Source organism: Paroedura picta, chromosome 2 (genome assembly GCF_049243985.1).
Source record: "Paroedura picta isolate Pp20150507F chromosome 2, Ppicta_v3.0, whole genome shotgun sequence".
Taxonomy (NCBI): Eukaryota; Metazoa; Chordata; class Lepidosauria; order Squamata; family Gekkonidae; genus Paroedura; species Paroedura picta.
This window is the reverse complement of record NC_135370.1, coordinates 109,356,306-109,368,983: the sequence shown is the minus strand read 5'-3', so window position 1 is coordinate 109,368,983 and position 12,678 is coordinate 109,356,306. Positions and strand designations below refer to the sequence as shown.

Genomic DNA, 12,678 nt, shown 5'->3' with positions numbered 1-12,678 from the left:
GCAGACTCAATACGGGGTGGTTTGCCAGTGCCTTCCCCAGTCATGACCGTTTACCCCCCAGCAAGTTGGGTACTCATTTTACCGACCTCGGAAGGATGGAAGGCTGAGTCAACTTTGAGCCGGCTGCTGGGATTGAACTCCCAGCCTCATGGGCAAAGCTTTCAGACGGCTGCCTTACCACTCGGCGCCACAAGAGGCTCTAGATGTGAGCAGTAGGCTTGCTAATTCTGGATTGTAAAATACCTGGAGATTTGGAGGTATAGCTTGGAGACTACAGGGTTTGGTGGCAGAAGGGATCTCATAGGGCAGTGGTTCTCAACCTTCCTAATGCCACAACCCTTTAATACAGTTCCTCGTGTTGTGGTGCCCCCCAATCATAAAATGATGCAAGTGTTCTTTCACAGAAATTAAATGATGTGTCAAATGGCATGAAGATCCATTGTACATGATTGTATATAAATTGTTTTTTTCTGGGGTTTCTCAGTTCAGTTCTGTCTCTTGTCCCACCCACCATGCCGATCTCGCTCTTTTCCGCTGCTCCAGAAGAACACTCTATCTTGATCTACCCTGCAAGGCTGTTGTGTAGATGGCACCCCCCTGGCCAAGCTGCTTGCCCTGCCGCGAACCCCTTTGAAATGGTCGTTTGACCCCTAAAGGGGTACCAACCCCCAGGTTAAGAACCACTGTCATTGGGGAATAATGGCAGAGCCCAAAATAGATTTTTTTTTTCCAGAGAGAGACTGTTCTCAGCTGTCTGAAGATCAGCTGTAATTAAGAGAGAGACCCTACCTGGAGGCTGGAAATCCCAGCATGAGAGCAGCTAATAGGGATTCTTAGATATTTACCAGGGAAGGCTTAATTCCGTTGTTACCTTTCTACCTCCATATTGAGGTAGAAGCTTAATCCCTTAAGGGGAGTTAGGGGCACACTGTACATATTTTGATCCATCTAGAAAGAAATCCCAAATTAGAGGCAGTGGTACATGAAGGTGTTAGTGGAAAGCAAGCCCATGAAAAGGCAAGCCCATCCCATTCTTGGCCCACATGAAGTCTGTGGGCAGGTTACATAATAGTCCTGTTGTTGATAGAGATGTGGTAGCCTGGGTAAAAAAATGAAATATTGGGTAAAACTTTTTTTGTGCTAATAGTCTTTTTGAATCTTTCTGGTGGAAAATTGAAGGAATCAATGGTGAAAAAGCCTTCTATTAAATATTGCTAGATAGGTGGTAGGGAAGGGGTGTCATTGTCTGAATCTTCCTCCTTCTCATATGCTGTGGAAGGTTCCCAGTCAGCCTCCTCTGGCTCCTGCTTAGGACTTCGCTCTGCTGCTGTCAATGCCTTCTGTTATCTCCCCCCTCCTCCAATCCATCACACTCTCTCCATCTTTCTCTCCAGCTCCACCACTCTGCTCTTCCAGATTGTCCACCATCATCTCCCTCTCTTGCATGCAACCTCGTTCATTCTATCTTTTCACCATTTATCCCCCTGTACTCCCAGCTATCCCTATCTTCTGCTCTTCCCCTGACTGATAATAACCCAATCCCTCACCCCAGTGACTTCTTCCATGGCATCGGCTTACCCTGTGCATAATGGTTGCATGCCTCATTGATGTCTGCAGGTTCGACCTGGAATCCAGGTGGCCCAAGCTGGGGCTGGTGCTGAGGCTGGTGCTGGGGCTGGGGCTGGGGCTGGGGCATCACCACCTGCCTCTTCTCACTGTTGCACCCTGGCTGGGATTCACAGCAGTTTGTGCTGTTGACAGGTGGGCAAGTCCGGAGGGATGGAATGGATCAAATGGGATGAAATTAATTCAAAAGAAATTTCGTCTAAACATCTGGAAGAAGTTCCTGACAGTCAGAGCAGTTTCTCAGTGGAACAGGCTTCCTCAGGAGTTGGTGGGTTCTCTTTGGAAATGTTTAACCAGAAGCTGCATAGCAATCTGACAGAGAGGCTGATTCTGTGAAGGTTCAAGGGGGTGGCAGGTTACAGTGGATGAGCGACTGGGTTGTGAGTGTCCTGCATAATGCAGGGGGTTGGACTAGATAACCCAGGAGGTTCCTTCCAACTCTGATTCTATATTTCTATGATTCAAATGAGGCCCAGGCCTGCAGTTCTGTGCTTTTCGGTGGTTGTCACCCCCAGCCTGTCCAGGGTCATGTGGGGCAGAGGCTGGATGTGTCCTGGTGAATCTGGGCTTCAGAAGGTCATGGGGGTTGGTGAGAATGTGTCCAGCCTCCCAAGTGAGATCCTAGGAGCAGCCAGCCATACATTACACTGTGTTTAATAATATTAAGTTAAAATTAAATTGAGCAGCAATTGAGGCCAGTAACTGATGGGCAGCCAGTAGAGTGACTGCACAATGGGATGGGGAATAACAATCATGCCCTAGTTCTATAACACATGGATACAAAGTAAACACATATGTTCCCCCCAACTCTAGCTTTGGGACTACAGAAGTCATATTTAAGTATTTTTAAAATTACTATTCTAGTCAGTAGGGAAGTTAAGAGCAGCACACCACTGAATATTTTTTTCCTGTTCTACCCATTATATCCATGGGTAGAAAATGTGCATCTATACATAATTTCTGCACCAATGGGGAAAATTGGCAACAAAATTTTGATTGATTATCTGGTGTATACATTAAATGTAGAAAACTATATTTTATGGAAAGCTACATTAGAATTATCTGGCACATAACTTAAATGGAGAAAGCTACATTTTTATTCTAATTTATCATCATAGCTATTTTGGAGAGAGAGAAAGCTAAAGTTATGTAGAGCAGGGGTAGTCAACCTGTGGCAGAGGTTCATGGGAATTGTAGTCCATGGACATCTGGAGCACCACAGGTTGACTACCCCTGATGTAGAGTATTGATCAAAGTAACTGATCATATGCTCTAACCCGGGGGTCATTAACGTGAAGGCCATGGTACCGGGCCGCTGGCAGCCGCGCCTGCCTCCCCCCCCCCACAGTGAGAAGGAAGGGAAGAGGCATGCTGGCGGCGCAAACGTGCATGCGTGCAGTTGCCGCGCATGCGCGTTTGCGCCCCCTGGTGGCAAAAATGAGCATGCCCGGCAACTACGCGTGCACGTTAGTGCCACCTGGTGGCGAAAACGTGCCTGTGCTGCAACTGCGCGTGCACGTTTGCCCGCAGCTGCTGCGCACCTGGGCCATCTGCTCTCCCCTCACCTCCAGAGGCGGCCCCTGACCTCAGAAAGGTTGGGGATCGCTGCTCTAACCATTTCAAATCCTCCTCAGTTTCTTAGTAATTTCTGAAATATCCAGCATTGACCACATACCCTTAAGCCTTCATTTGCAGTTCTAAGATCAGAAACAGTCAAGATTCTCATTATACTGAATTTTGAATTGTGTATCAAATGCAGTGTGCTACAGCATCACAGAAAAGATCGTTCTGTGTCTAGTACATGAAGTTCAGATCCACCCACATATTCTTACTGTACTAGACACACAAGTGTGAAAGAAATATACATTTGTGCTAATAATATATCAAGGATACTTCTACGCAAAAAGAACTTTCGTTTCTTTTGTTTGATAGGTTGCCACATTCAGTGCTATACAGTTGGACATTTATGGCTGTCATTATTTTAGGCCCATTAATTTTTCTTCTTGTGTTTTTCTTACTTTACTCCTCTTGCTGTCTTTCTCATGTCCTTGTGGTTTTTTTCTACTTCATTGATGCATTTCCTTGCTTAAAGTAATTTTCAGCTACTACCTGTGGTCTTCTACTCTTCTTCACATAAAGTCTGCTAAAATGGTCAGCAATTCAATTACTCATCCTTTGAACTGCTTGGGAGGGAATTATAACCCAAGGGAGTTAACATTTATCAAAGTCCTCTTTTCAGGCTGACTGAAACATAAGCAGCATAACCTAACCATTTCTAGCCTTCTTTGGAAACTTTTGCTCTGGTTTTGAAAGGTTTTCATTAGGGTTAAACTTGTATTCATGCTAGTGTGCGGTAAGAGAAGAGGCCTGTGGCACAAAAGGTTAAACAACCTGCATGGGGGTCTAGTTACCTTTATCATGACTTCCACTTGTCATTTTTTCCACCTGTTATTGCTCCAAGACCTGTCCACATGTAAGTAAATCAAATGCCACGATTCTTCCAAGGACCTTGCTATTTCCTCTCTGTCTTTTATCTCTTTTCCTACAGTGAAAGCGGAAGTGAAAATAATCCTCTGTGTTGCAGGGAAACCATAGCATCTTCTGTGGGGGTTATTCAAAAAGGTGTTCCCCCTGAACTGTTCACAAATATTTTAAAAACTAATGTATAATACTGAGTCCCCTTCTCTGTTCTCCAAAGAACTCGTTCTGTGAAGCCTTTTTCAGAGTATACTGAGCATCTTACAGTTCAAAGCTCCCTCTGTTACCTACAGAGCCAGCTTGGTGTAGTGGTTAGGAGTGGGGACTTCTAATCTGGCGAGCTGGGTTTGATTCCGCACTCCCCCACATGCAGCCAGCTGGGTGACCTTTGGCTCACCACAGCACTGATAAAGTTCTGACCAAGCAGTAATATCAGGGCTCTCTCAGCCTCACCTACCTCACAGGGTGTCTGTTGTGGGGAGAGGAAAGGGAAGGCAAATGGAAGCTGCTTTGAGACTCCTACAGGTAGAGAAAAGCAGCATATAAGAACCAACTCTTCTTCTTCTTCTTCTTCTTCTTCTTCTTCTTCTTCTTCTTCTTCTGTTAAATGATCAAGGATTGCAAGAAGCATCTGGCAGTCACTTGACAACCATCCGTCTTGCACAACTAGTTAGTTTTCCACTGGCATTTCCCCCCTATTGTGCGGTGTCAGATGAGGTTTAATTCATGAAGAGAACAGGAAAGGGGCTGGTGTTTAACCATTTAGTGCAAAGGAATTTTTACATAATTAACAATACAGCTCAGTAATGTATTTGCTGTACTAGGCTTGCTGCCACTTTTAAGTTCATTCTGAGCCCAGGTTATTCTGTGTCTCAAATGCAGCTTCTCTGAACATTGCAACTGTCTTTGGCTGCCTTTTCATTTCCTAAGTTGTGCTCTTTAATTAATAAATATTTTATTTATGTAGAATATTCATATAACTACTTTTCTCCTGAGTATCTCAGGGCTCAAGGTATGATCCTCATTTTTGCTTATTCTGCCTTTTGACCACTCAGCTTTGCCTCTGAACTCATGAGTTTTACTATTTGATCCTGTGAAGGTGGACTGGGCTGTGCCTCCTTGCCAGATCCAGGAATTCCAGTGTAACTTGCTTCTTTCTTTTAGACAGTGGCCCCATACCATGGCCCTGTTGTGCCATGTTGGAAGCATCTGCACAGCGGTACAAATAAAAGCTTGCATCCTAGTTTAGGGCGAAATGCTTTTCAGGGATTATAAGAAACACTAAGAGCTCAGCCAACAGAGAAAAGTAAATATTTTGAGTGAGCAATGCACAGCTGTTGCTACTGCGCCTCCATCTTGTTTCTACCTCCTCCTCCTGATTTTATTGTGTGGCTTCATATGCTTGCTTTGGTCTTACATAGGCCCATTATGCATGGTGGCAGCTACTCTGCGCTGTCGGCATTCCATTCCCCGTATATGCACAGGGGCGGGGCGTGCAGGGCTGCCCAGCGTAGCGTGCGTACACGTGCGATGAGCTGGAGCCAGGAGGCCTGGGATGCCGCTGGCACAGTAAGCAGCAGCAGCCGGGGGGGGGAGGTGGGGAGGGGCCCCTCCATATGCTATGGCGGGGGCAGGGGTTGCCCCTGCTGGCTCCACGGCTCTGTGGAGTCCACAGGGCCATGCGGTGTCCCTGTAGGGATACCGTAGGTTGTGGCCGGGCAGGCCGAAAGGCCCGGTGCTGTCCATTATGCACAGCGCCGGCCCGTATCAGCCCCTGCCTCTGCCCAGCATATCCAGGAAGCTGCGGAAGTTTCCGCGTTTGCATAACGTGGGCCTTCCGTAGCCCTGGGCTGGGACATACCTGTGCTGGTGGCGGCAGCGGCAAGCATTATCAGGGATTTTCCCTGAATCACTGCCCCCGCCAGCGTGAGCGTTCTGCCCCGTGCGTAATGGGTCATAATGATTAATTTACCACTTAATATCACTCTGCTCCAGTAGGGTAATCATGAGTGGAAATCAGTTTCTTCTTGTATAGCATAAGCATAAATGTTGATTAGATGGCGTGGAGGTGCATATACACCGCTTTGTTGTGTTCTTGGATTGTATTTGTATCTCCTGACATGATCCACATTGTTGTTTTACACTGTATGCCAGAGACAGTTCCCAGGCAGTTTTTTTCTCCTGTCCACAAGCAGGTGATCAAAGATGTCAAAATATATACTTGGAAAGCCACTTGTTTTACACTTCTGATTCCCTACCTAGACAGAATATGGACAGCTTACATGTAGTTTGAATTTTTAAAAATTTCTTTATTAGGAATTACTCCACAGTGCACTATACTAACATTATCGAGTCTTAAGAAATGAAATATGCCATATAGAAATATATGCCACACAGAAGAAATGCCTTAAATAAATGTATTTCTTGAAGTAATGATAACTTGTCAGGAATAAGACGGAAGCCTGCCAAATATAAGGGATATATCCAGCCAAATAGGCAATACATCCATTAAATGAAAACTCCAAAATCTGAGAACCAATATAGTGCTTCTGGGCCATGGTTTTAAATTCCCACATAATGCTATTTGTTCAAAGAGTCAAGCTGTTTGGAAGCACAAGAGAGATTTTGGAAAAGCCAAATTTTAGAATTTTTTTTGTAATTTTTGCAGCTTCAATTATGAAGAAGAAGAAGAAGAGTTGGTTCTTATATGCCGCTTTTCCCTACCCAAAGGAGGCTCAAAGCGGCTTACTGTCGCCTTCCCATTCCTCTCCCCACAACAGTCACCCTGTGGGGTGGGTGAGGCTGAGAGAGCGCTGATATCACTGCTCGGCCAGAACAGTTTTATCAGTGTCGTGGCGAGCCCAAGGTCACCCAGCTGGTTGCATGTGGGGGAGTGCAGAATCGAACCTGGCATGCCAGATTAGAAGTCCGCACTCCTAACCACTACACCAAACTGGCTCTGCTTTGAGTTTAGATCTGACTGTTCCAGGGAAAGTGTACAGAACTGTTAATTTAAGGCAGGGGTAGTCAAACTGCGGCCCTCCAGATGTCCATGGACTACAATTCCCAGGAGCCCCTGCCAGCAAATGCTGGCAGGGGCTCCTGGGAATTGTAGTCCATGGACATCTGGAGGGCCGCATTTTGACTACCCCCGATTTAAGATATGCACACACTCCAGCTCCCCTTTGCGTTGCTTCTGTTGGACCCTTTCCCTTCACGTGCAGCATTTATACTGGATCCCCAAGCACTTCTGTTCTTCTATAGCTGTCCCCTGTATGCTTTTGAAGTCTTGAATTTTAGGACAAATTACACATTATTATTTTTAAAAAACTCAGTCAAAAACAGGGAAGTGGATTTTTAAAAACGAAGGAGAGTCAAAACAGATGCTGCGAGGGTGGGTGGGCTCTTGCTTTATCCTCCAAGATATTTTCCTGCTTCAAAACAATACTGGGTGGAATTATTTCTCCAGTTTTGTTGCTCCATGCTCCATGCTCCAACACGTGAGGAAGTGTGGAAATATACATTCCCCTGCACCGTTTCTGCAAAAGAAATTACCTGGTTTGGGAGAGCTAGGAGTCCTTCTTCCCCCTGCAGCAACATTCCAAGGCTGCTTGGAGGGTTAATGACAGAAGAAGAGTAGGTCTTTATGCCGTGCTTTTTTTCTACTAAGGAGTCTCAAAACAACTTACAATCACCTTCCCTTCCTCTCCGCACAACAGGCACCTAGTGAAGTATTTGGGGTCAAGAGAATTATGAGACAACTGTGAGTGGCCCAAGTTCACCTCGTGGGCTTCATGTGGAGGACTGGGGAAACACACCTGGCTTGCTGCTCCTATCCTCTACACCATACCAGACCCAACTCTTCAAAATGTATATTTTTGTCCTCAGTCCTGGCAAAGAGATTGAACTGACCTTTTATCAATTATTGGCCATTACGATATGAAATGTTTTATTCTTGCCTATATCTAGATACACTGTTACATGGGCCAGTATAAGAAACATGAAGTTGTCTTATGCTGAATACTCTGTCTAGTCTTTCCCAGGCCTGCTACTTACATGTCCTCCATGCCAACATTATTGGAGTGCTATATTTGAACTACTGTGTTTTCCTAGGAGATGAACTGGTGATCATAGCTAGTAAGCAGGAGTTGTGATGAACCCTGGAACTTCAAGCATCACTGCCATCCATCCTGGTGATCATGTTGCTTACAAAGCATTTCAGTGCACCATACATATGTATAATTTCTTCTGTATCAAATTTGTGGGGTAATAAGAGTGCCACTGTTTTCGGTGCACAATATATTATTAGCAAAGGGAACGTAAGGAATTGGAACTCTACTATAATCATTCAAATATATTTTATGTTAAAACTGAAAACTGATCAGTTTCTACTGCTGATATTCAGATCTCGATGATATTTCATAATGGTTTTAATGGCAGGAGTTTCAACAAATGCCAGATGGACCAGTGAATAGGAGGGATACAAACTTTCTTGATATGTATTACATGGGAAAAGGTGCAAAAAAATGGTTATATTTAATATGAATGGCTGCCTGAAGGAGAAGGTAGACAGATTCTTGAGAAACATAATTTGACTAGAATGACACATGGAGAAAAATGAAAAATCCTTTGCTACTTAGCACCTACCTTACGAATGGAACTTTCTGAAAGGATGCCAGGAAGGTGGGATTGTTACAACCTTTCTTCATAAAGGGCAAATTCTTTGTTAAATTTTCAACAAAGCCAGAGAGAAACCATTTGGGTCTCTGCCTCATTTGTCTTCCTTACATTGTTCTATTGAGCTGCAGCATAATACATGTCGATTTCTATGCTTTCCATTGAAAAATGCATTCTTCTTATGTCATTGAAGACAGATATCATACAGTCCCTTTAGAACTTCTTACTAGGCCAGATAAATAAAAATCCAATACTGTCTAATAAGTAGTGCTTTGGAGAGAAGTACATGCCTTTGTTTTAAATTTTGGGGCTTTTAGATGTTAACAGTTCCATGTGGAATATTGATTTGTTTTCTGAAAGGGCTAAATGCTTTCCAGCAAGGACCTCCAAGTTATGAATAAAAATATAGGTGCCATACATCTAACCAGATTTTTGTTACACCAAAGTGCTGTCCAGTGACTTGTTTGCTCAAAGAGTGGGTCAAAGGCTTTGTTCGGTCTCTCCAAGCAGTATTGGAATCGAGGCTCAATTATGCATTTGTTGCTGAGAAATGTGATACAATTTAAATTGATACAGATAATAAATACTTTCAAAGCTACAATGATCTCTAAAATATAGGCTCAAACAATGGTAATAAATGCCGCTGAGGTAAATTAGTTGTAAGGGAAATACAACCAGGTTATTACCTAGACTTAATAAGTGAAACTTGCTGCAGCATTGGTATTTCCAGATTTGAATTATTTTTGTGTGTGTTGATGTTTTGAGGAAGTAGGCTTGATTATAATTATAGTGCAGATAAGCATATACCCCCAATTATTATGTGAATAACTCTTTTAAGCTATGTTAAGGTTCATAAACCCTGTATTTTAAATAAAAATATTTCTTATTATTGATTTGTTACCTAAAATAGACTGGCTCCTGAATTTAGATGGGGGGGGGGGGATTAGTGAATTCTAAGAAACTTGAGTGAGAGGGGTAACAAATGTTTGTTTAAATGTTTAAAAGGGTTTTCTTTGGAAAACTTGCACAGAGACCAGATTTGAAAACAAAAAAAATTAATATTATCTTTATTGAAAAATACATTTAAAAACCTAACACACTTACATGTAATGTAAACTAAACCATGAGGAAAATAAACAAGTGAGAAAGTGCGACAGGGGAAGTAATTTCAGGTCCAAGAAATATTATAGCTACCTTCAGTAGTGTGGAACAATCCAGTACATAAGAGAGACAGTAGGATGGCTAGCATACTGGGTGCACATTTGGATTCTACAACACAAAACACAGCAAATGACCGAATAAACCAGGGGTAGTCAAACTGCGGCCCTTCAAATGTCCATGGACTACAATTCCCGTGAGTCCCTGCCAGTGAACGCTGGAGGGCCGCAGTTTGACTACCCCTGCTCTAAACCAAACCAAAAGCTTCAAAATGACCCATTATGCATGGGGGGAATAACGCACGTTCGGGGTGGAATGGCGGCGACTAAAATCACCGAAAATGCACGGAACCAGCTGCAACCGGCTGCAGCTTCGGTGCATGCCACTGAAAAAGCCGCGTCAGCGAAAGCGCAGCTTCCTGGTGACCGGGGCACAATCAGAAGCGGTGCTGGGATTGCCGCGTGCATAATCGGTTACTCTGGGTTTTGCCGCCGTCGTGCCCCCTCCCGTGCATAACCCAAGGAAGGGGGAGCTTCGCGTCTTCCCCCTCCGTGTTTTCCATGTGACCCGAAATCGCCGTTTCGGCGGCTGTGCATAATGGACCAATGAAATGGCCGATTTGGACCACTCTGTTTAGCTTCTCCCTGCTTAGTGGTTAGATTCAAATGGTTGGTAGCCATTTCAGTAATCAGTTTGCTCTCTCTCAATTCAAAGCAGGGGGAAGCAAAACCAATAGGTAAAAAGGCAGTCAGCTGTTTCAGTGGTCCATTTCACTTCCCCCTGCTTAGATGAGAGGAGCTAAATAGATGACTGGCAGATTGCCTTGCTCATTTTCATCCTACTTACAACTAAATCTTGTCTTAATGATCCTAAAAATCAGAGGTCATTTGTAATCTCTTAATATATGAGTTTCCAAATTATGCCAGCACAAAAAATAGCAATAATGCACTGAATCCAGCCCTGATGCTAGAAAGGTTTTCTAGTTCCTCCCCCTGAGCCTCCCACCTATGGCACCCACTACAATTCTGCCCAACCCACTGGGCTATCAATATGCGTTAATTTATTATTCTTCATATTTTTCTACTGTTCTATGTTGCTTGTTGTTAGAAATTTATTATCAGTAAAGTAACTTATCTGTATCGGTTCTGTTTTATGTGAACCCCCTGAGCCTTCAGGGAGGACGATATATAAATATAATAAATAAAGCTAACCAAAGTACAATGAAAGGATTAAGAAGTACTCAGTTGTATTGATTGCCTTATGCCTCTCTTTAGAGACAACTTCTCATGCATGCTCAAAAATATATAGCTCTTTTGTTAATTTTGATTGAGGACAATGAGATAAAAGCCTTACATCCATTGCCTGTTAAGCACACACACTGGAATTGAAAGGAGTTAATGTGTTCTTTCCTGTGCACTTGTATGTTTCAGTTCTATAGAACTGAAAGGATTTGTATTTCCTTGGGAATACAAATGTAGATTAGTTATATCTATAATATTTCTAATAGCCACTTATGGCTGTGAAAGTTGGATGATGAAAAAATCGGACAAGGGAAGAATTGATTCATTTGAATGCTGGTGTTGGAGAAGGCGTCTGTGGGCTCTATGGACAGCAAAAAAAAACAAGGAAATACTAAAGAGCATAAAATCTGATATATCATTGGTAGACAGAAACATGAAACACTATCGCACTTACCTTGTCCATATGATGCGATCCAACTCAATGGAGAAAGCAGTTATGCAGGATTGGTCAGTGGGAAAAGGAAATCAGGCCAACAAAGGGCATGATGGTTGGATGCTATTGGGGTGGACACCAGCCAGAACATTGCACCGCTCAGGGAGGCATTGCGGGATCAGGGACCGTGTGGGTTGCTGTGACTTGGGATCACCAAGAGCAAGACATGACTGAATGGTTGACAACAACAATTACCTTGGGATAAAAGTATTTAATCGCTTTATTCAAAGCTCCATTTTAATATTCTTGTTCCAGTATAAGGCAACATTTCATAGTGCCCATCTATCAGAAATCCCCATGTGTTCCTGCCACGATTTGCTATAAGTTAGAGTAGTTAGCTAGCCTGGCCTTTGTGCCCTTCACTTGACATCCCAAGGTTGATTTTATGCATCTCATTCTCCCCATACATTCCTCGCCTCCTGCCTTTTAGTGCCCTCTGTTTTTCCCACGTCTTCCCATCCCTTGCAGCTCTGAATATTATTGTTATGACTCCTTTGAACTCTGGTTCGAGTTCCCAAGGAAGGGGGAGCTGTTATATTGATTACTCTATGCCTTGTGAATCAGTTCTGACTATGATTTCAATGTAGAAGGTACTTGCATTTCTAATAAAGAAACTTTACTTCAAGGAGTTTACTTATTTAGAATTCGAAGTCTCTCACACCATCTATACATGCATACGGACGAGGGAATGGGCATTGAGAATGAACAAGTAGCTAAAATTCAAAAGAAATATATGACTCTGCTATTTTGTTTTGCTGAGGTTACAGTATTTATCCTTGGCTTTTTCTGTTTGCAAACACAGTAACTATTCTTCCCTATTGTTCTGGAGAGTGGGGTTAGAATTTGTAAGAAAATACTCAGAATCAAGTATTTCTTACAGTTATTCTTTAACTAAAAACACTGCTAAGTATAGTTTTTCTATAACTTGCACTGAGCATATTGCAAGCAGTAGCTGTCATGAGCTAATTTTATCTTTTGTAGGCATTTTTGTTATAGAATAGCTTT

The 12,678-nt window shown here is 43.2% G+C and overlaps 1 protein-coding gene across 5 annotated transcripts in view; it reads left to right on the top strand.

The window, feature by feature from the left end:
* The window catches only part of NELL1 (neural EGFL like 1), a 705,231-nt gene that overhangs the window by 140,619 nt on the left and 551,934 nt on the right, over positions 1 to 12,678 (top strand). The window lies entirely within an intron of this gene.